Source organism: Chanos chanos, chromosome 7, assembly GCF_902362185.1.
Source record: "Chanos chanos chromosome 7, fChaCha1.1, whole genome shotgun sequence".
NCBI classification, from domain to species: Eukaryota; Metazoa; Chordata; class Actinopteri; order Gonorynchiformes; family Chanidae; genus Chanos; species Chanos chanos.
In genome coordinates this window covers 6,205,580-6,213,267 of record NC_044501.1, presented here as the reverse complement: position 1 = coordinate 6,213,267, position 7,688 = coordinate 6,205,580, and the positions used below count along the sequence as shown (strand labels likewise).

The window sequence follows — 7,688 nt, the reverse complement described above, 5'->3', positions numbered from 1 at the left end:
CTTCAATAATGGCATCCTTTGCAGCGTTAATTCTTTTGGCTTCAGAAGATATTGTGCTGGAGGCCCATCACTTTTTCTCTCACTTCGTTCAATAAATTCACTCAGTCTGGGGTTGTCATTTCTTGTGGCATGTGAGTCTTTATCCCTATACAAATACAAAACATCCAAATGACCAATGTGGGATGTTACTTATGTTCAAAACACAGGCTGTTTTATTTTACTGTTATACTGTGTAAAAAAATGATAAGTCTATAATATTTGCAGTGGCATGTACTGGAATTAATAAACACACGGTATAATTAAAGCATCAGGTACAAAATGTCCTGATTACTGATGTTTTTGAATAATGTTACGTCATGAACTAGATTAATGTTGAAATGCATGAAATCTAACCCCATAGATGACTGCTGATAATCCGCCATGACGACCCTCTATTCCACAGGAACACGTTACTCAGCAGACTAAAACACTGCAAAACAAGTGTGACAGCAGTGATGAGACAAAAAAGGGGCAAAAACTCACTCACTCATTTAGGTCAATAAATAATAAAATGATCTTACAATCCTTGCAATAATTTGAAAGCACACTGGCTGAAGGATCCTAAAGGAGAAATGGATCCTTGGAGGAAATGTTGGGTTAGGGAATGACTGACCCTCAGCTGCAGCAAATTGCAAATGTGTATCTAACTTCTCTTGGTACACACTGCCTCTGAAATTTAAAAATCAGTCTGTCCATCCTTCTAGATGAGAGCAGCTAAATGCATCTTACTGATTTAGTGGTCTAGTAGTGAAACAAAACATTTAATGTATGATGCTTGCTATAGAAATATTGTAATTTGTATCCATGTGAAAAAGCACTTAGGGAGATATGTAAAGTTACTAATGCTAAATATATTTACTCAGGTGATAAGAATTAAAACTCAGATATTTGGATTCCTCTCCAGTTCTATGCATGCTTCAAACGCTTCCAACCACAGTCAGTTAAATAATCCCTTGGACAATTTGATCGTAGTCAACTGTATGTGACAAGAAACATTAAACTAAACCAACAAATACATTTTTCTGATACACTTCATATAGAAAACTTTAATCACATGTTTATTATGAGCCCAATATCACCATTTATAGTCTCAGAGGGCTTTGCATGTCTATAAAAATGTCGAATCAAAATTATATTATCCATAAGTTAGAGAAAAACTAACTTTATTGTTAAGTAAAATAGTTCAAGTAATAAAGTAGTTCAAGTCACATTCATTACTTCTTACAGCGCAATAGAAACATAGATGTAGGAATAGATTAGCCAACTTCAGTCAGGTATTCTGACTATGATTGCTTTCAGGACTGTAACTACATCTCGGCGAAACTAATGCAAATATCGACCAAGTACAGCACAGTTTTTAGTCTTCGGCTGTTTTGTCTAGGACTTGCATTCTAAGCGATAAGGCTGTCGGGGGAGTTCATAAGACTAATTTGGACTGACAACAGGCTCTTTTACTTTCTTGTTAAGTCGATACCTCTGTTTCCTATTATTTGATAGCTTTCCCCTCAGCGTAAAATCAGTATCGCCCCCCAAAAAAGTCTTGAACGGTTCATTCTGAACAAACCCGTGAACTGAACATATTCATTTCTCTGCCTGCCCTTTCTCTAGCAGGCAGTTAAGCGCTGTTGTTTTATTCTGAAGACAACTGCGTTAGTCATACAACAAAGCTGGGGACATTTGATGTGTCAGACTGGAAATAACAAATCCCACTGGCAATAAGAAGAAAGAAATTAGCTAAAAGAAAGACAATTTACAGAGGAAGAGTAGTCTTCTTCCGCTGTCAGATTCCAGAGGGCGAATGAACAGTTTCCCTTCGTTTTTATGGGTTAGTCGTTGATGCAGTCACACAATGGCAAAGAAATCATGTAGCTCCATAATTATGCGAGAAAACTATTCACGCGTATTTATGGATACACCACTTATCTATTCGTTGTGTGATGTGAAACAGTGTGGTGTTGACATTAAACCAACAAATCAAGCCGCGCAGACCTTCGTTGCATCAGTGTCGGTATAATACGTGTTTTTTAATGAGACAATGCAAGTTTCCAATGAGTTGTCGTGAGGCAAATCATTTTTGGGGAGCGGTGCTGGTTTTACGTGCAGGCAAAATAATATTTTGTTAAACTATTTAAACTACGGTAGATTTTGGAGACAAAACACTATTTTTCGTTTGCTGAAGCGCTGTCCATGGTTTTGCAAGGTGCAGTCGCTGTCCCAGTTTTAGGGTTTGAAAATGTGGTCACCCTATTTATACATGCAAAAAAACCCAAACAAACAACAACGAAAAAAAATCCTCAAAGGGAGATGCTCAATGTTACTATCGTCACTGTCGGGGAGGAGACCTATCTCCATATTTCGTTATTTTTTTTATATAAATCAATGCTGTTGGTCACCCTTTATGCCTGTCTGTAGGTTTTCCATATATTAAACCAATGGAAAGTATCAAAAAGAGCTTGTGACTAAATCTCGTAGTTTTGAATGAAGTGACGCACACAGTTGCTTCATTCAGCTGTAGAAGAATACACAGCAGTAGTAGGCAGTTGTTTGGAGAGAGTCTCTGGTTGTTTGCAATGCAAGAGCTGCAGTGCAAGGCTAAATAAAGAAGTGGTTGTTTGAATGAGTACAGCGCTTTCTTTACTCAAGAAACACTAAACTTTGTAACCTGTAAGTTGATGATAACGTAATGCGATGCACTTACTACTTCAGATGCGGCCGTTCTAATCACTGACGGACAAAACACGTATTTCGCTGATCAAAAGCCTCGTAACTCAATTTGAGCTTGATCTTGGTAAAATGTTAATAATATAATGACACAAGTAAGTATCTGACCATCTATAAAGACACAACACAAACTTGATGACGCGGTGTTAAATTATTTTAAAAACACAGACCTCCCATTTCCTGAAAACTACTCAGTAAATAAGGATTCAAACTCAAGCATGTCAGACCTTTCCAGTTTAGTTCCATGCATATTTCAAATACTTCCTTGAACAATCACTTAAATACTTCCTTGAACAGTTTAATCTTTATTCACCGTATGTGACAAGAAAATTTAGCTAAAACGAAAGACACAGTGTAGTACATGACGTATATTTGTCTATTAAACCTAAAACAGTAAAGATTAATATTATTAATTACTGTTAATAACATACAGAGCCTTCTTTTAGAAGACAATAACAGTCACTTTCAGTCTGTCTTCTCATCTGTCTCTCTGTTTTGGTCTCTGCTGAACCAAGTGCTGTAAGGTTGTCTTTTATAAGCATACTGTGGAGATTATCTCATTTACCCAGAAGCCCCCAATAAATCAAGTGATATCTTTATTAATCATCTACATAGGCCTTTGAATATGCACACAAATACTTAAAAAACAAAAATATATTTTACAGACGTGCTCATCCATGATAAACACACTGTAAACAACATTTAAAGACAAGTACATTTTTCAATTCACCCTCATATTGTAAACAGAAGTATTCTATTATCAAATAATCACATACAGTACCGTGTTTGAGAGGACAGGGTCAGTCAGTCTCAGCCTTTGCTCATCTGTCTCTCTGTTTTAGCTTCTGCAGAACCAATTGCTCGTCTTTTATAAGCATATGCCTTGATACAGAGATCACCTGATTTACAGGCAACACAGACTTCCAGAAAGTCAGGTGATCTCTCTACCGTGGATCAACACTGACATTTGACTTTACAAACAAATACTTAAAAACTTTATGTAAAACTTACAGAAGTGCTCAGCCATAATAAACAGCTGACTGGAAAAACCACTGATCTGGTGTAAAGTTTTACTCTGTGTAGAAGTCAAATAAGCTCTATCATGTAGTGTCAATATGGAGAGGCGTATATTGCTGTGTTACTGGGCAGGGGTTCTCAAGCCTGTTCCTGGGGCCCCTGTTCTGTAGATCTATCCTTGCACTGAACACACCCAATTGCTCAGGTGTGCTCAGCTAATCAAAAAGGGCACTGATTAGTTCAGCCAGGTAAGCAGAGCAAGGAAGGATGGAAAACATGCAGAGCAGGGGTCCCTTAGGAGCAGGATTGAGAACCACTGCTGTAGGGTGCTTCTGTTTTCCACAGGGGGTCTCTGTGTTCCCCTCAGTAATCCCCATTAGAGTAACACAACAGCTTTTGTGAAGAGGTTGGAACTGGAAACGATGACCTTTTTGATGAAACACCGTCAATTTAACTGGAAAAGATGACCTTTTTGATGAAACACCGTCAATTTAACTGGAAAAGATGACCTTTTTGATGAAACACCATCAGTTTAACTGGAAAAGATGACCTTTTTGATGAAACGCCGTCAATTTAACAAAAGAAAAAATGTCTTGAAAATCATTACATGATTTTTTTTTTGTTTAATTTTTTGTAATTTATGTTTCGAAGGGTTTGGAAATTTTCATGCTGTGTGCTGAAACGGAAGAAACATATTTTGTATTTTTGTTGGTTGAAACAAACATAGTGAAAGAATTGCCTTGAAGGTAAATACCACTGTAAACGGTGTTGGCAACTCCAGTCCATAAGACGCCTCAGACAAAACACATTCTCTATGACTCATCACCAATGCATGTGATATAACTTGTCCTCTTGTCACCAATTCTTTCATTGTTTTTAATCAGGTGTGTTGGCGCCAGCCTGATATTACCCAAACAGTATCTCTCCATCTGTCCTCTTCCCTTCACTTTCTACTTGACAAAAGTTGTGTTATTTTGGTTTTCTTTTGTCTCTGAGTATGTTACTGGTTCCTGGTTCAGGAGGCATTGGCATGTTCAGCGGTTCATTCATTTACTCAGAGACAAAAGAAAACCAAAATAAAACAACTTTTGTCAAGTAGAAAGTGAAGGGAAGAGGACAGATGGAGAGATACTGTTTGGGTAATATCAGGCTGGCGCCAGCACACCTGATTAAAAACAATGAAAGAATTGGTGACAAGAGGACAAGTTATATCACATGCACTGGTGCTGAGTCATAGAGAATGTGTTTTGTCCGAGGCGTCTTATGGACTGGAGTTGCCAACACCGTTTACAGTGGTATTTACTATCAAGGCAATTCTTTCACTATGTTTGTTTTAACCAACAAAAATACAAAATATGTTTCTTCCGTTTCAGCACACAGCATGAAAATTTCCAAACCCTTCAAAACCTAAATTACAAAAAATTAAACAAAAAAAAAAAAAATCATGTAATGATTTTCAAGACATTTTTTCTTTTGTTAAATTGATGGCGTTTCATCAAAAAGGTCATCTTTTCCAGTTAAATTGACGGCGTTTCATCAAAAAGGTCATCTTTTCCAGTTAAACTGATGGTGTTTCATCAAAAAGGTCATCTTTTCCAGTTAAATTGACGGTGTTTCATCAAAAAGGTCATCTTTTCCAGTTAAACTGATGGTGTTTCGTCAAAAAGGTCATCTTTTCCAGTTAAATTGACGGTGTTTCATCAAAAAGGTCATCTTTTCCAGTTCCAACCTCTTCACAAAAGCTGTTGTGTTACTCTAATGGGGATTACTGAGGGGAACACAGAGACCCCCTGTGGAAAACAGAAGCACCCTACAGAAGTGGTTCTCAATCCTGCTCCTAAGGGTCCCCTGCTCTGCATGTTTTCCATCCTTCCTTGCTCTGCTTACCTGGCTGAACTAATCAGTGCCCCTTTTGATTAGCTGAGCACACCTGAGCAATTGGGTGTGTTCAGTGCAAGGATAGATCTACAGAACAGGGGCCCCAGGAACAGGCTTGAGAACCCCTGCCCAGTAACACAGCAACATACGCCTCTCCATATTGACACTACATGATAGAGCTTATTTGACTTCTACACAGAGTAAAACTTTACACCAGATCAGTGGTTTTTCCAGTCAGCTGTTTATTATGGCTGAGCACTTCTGTAAGTTTTACATAAAGTTTTTAGGTATTTGTTTGTAAAGTCAAATGTCAGTGTTGATCCACGGTAGAGAGATCACCTGACTTTCTGGAAGTCTGTGTTGCCTGTAAATCAGGTGATCTCTGTATCAAGGCGTATGTTTATAAAAGACGAGCAGTTGGTTCTGCAGAAGCTAAAACAGAGAGACAGATGAGCAAAGGCTGAGACTGACTGACCCTGTCCTCTCAAACATGGTACTGTATGTGATTATTTGATAATAGAATACTTCTGTTTACAATATGAGGGTGAACTGAAAAATGTATTTGTCTTTAAACGTTGTTTACAGTGTGTTTATCATGGATGAGCACGTCTGTAAAATATATTTTTGGTTTTTAAGTATTTGTGTGCATATTCAAAGGCCTATGTAGATGATTAATAAAGATATCACTTGATTTATTGGGGGCTTCTGGGTAAATGAGATAATCTCCACAGTATGCTTATAAAAGACAACCTTACAGCACTTGGTTCAGCAGAGACCAAAACAGAGAGACAGATGAGAAGACAGACTGAAAGTGACTGTTATTGTCTTCTAAAAGAAGGCTCTGTATGTTATTAACAGTAATTAATAATATTAATCTTTACTGTTTTAGGTTTAATAGACAAATATACGTCATGTACTACACTGTGTCTTTCGTTTTAGCTAAATTTTCTTGTCACATATGGTGAATAAAGATTAAACTGTTCAATGAGTGAAAGCTATTTTTTCTCTCTTTTTGTCTCACCATCGCCATCAGACTTGCCAAACATGTATTGCAGTGTTTTGGACGGGTGAATAACGTGTTCTTATGGAAGAGAAGGTCGTCATGGCGGATCAACAACAGTTGTCTGTGGGGTTAGACTTTACACTTATCAACAATAATCTAGCTCATCATGTAACATTATACAAAAACATTAGTAATCGGGACATTTTCAACCCTCATCAATTAATTCATTCATTCCAGTATATGCCATATGAGTTCATGAGATTGATGCTGTATGTCTGGTGGTGAAAGCATCCCTCCAATGACTCTGTGATCAACAACACTATATTTATGATTCCTTTATGTCTTTATTTGGCAAAGACATAGAGAAGAACATAGTCATACTCATCACACACTCAAGTGGAGCCCCTCCTGATGCCCTACAGGCCATCACAGAGGTCAAAATACACTGTGCTCTAAATGAATATAATCAACCAGTCCATTTTGAGTTTGACAACTGGCAAAAACAGAGTTATAACGATGGTGATAAATTAGGCTACAGAATCGCCTGGGAGCGGGGGGGGAAAGAGGTATGAAAAACTTCATGGAATATTTGAAGACCATGGAGAAGAGAAGCTTGAAGATGACTGAAGGAGCTCTGAGAAAACATGAGCAGCTGAAGGCTTGTTTCAATAACTTACTGGAGCGTGTGCAGTGGACTGAACTCAAACAAAAGGAGTTGAGGCAGAAGAGGGATGCCCTGGAGAAATTCAAGAGAAAGGACAAGGACTTTGAGGTAGAAATTGACGAGGTCTACAAAGAAAAGGTCCCCATAAACCCACGCTGGTGGCACTGGAGCAAAACAGCAACCTGCTGCACTGTGTGTAAGGAGAACTGTCACTACCCAGGATGCTGGTGGGTCATAGATCTCTCTTGGTGCAGTATGTTGGGTAAAGATGGGAACTGCACCGTGTGCACTAAAAAATGTCACTACACAAAGCATGTTAAAGAGGAGAAAATATATGTGACAAAGACGGTTGGATTTCTTGATTGA

At 38.0% G+C, this 7,688-nt stretch overlaps 1 pseudogene; it reads left to right on the top strand.

Annotated features, from left to right (window-relative positions):
- The first annotated feature begins 5,535 nt into the window (after positions 1–5,535).
- On the top strand, positions 5,536–7,688 carry LOC115815921 (uncharacterized; annotated as a pseudogene).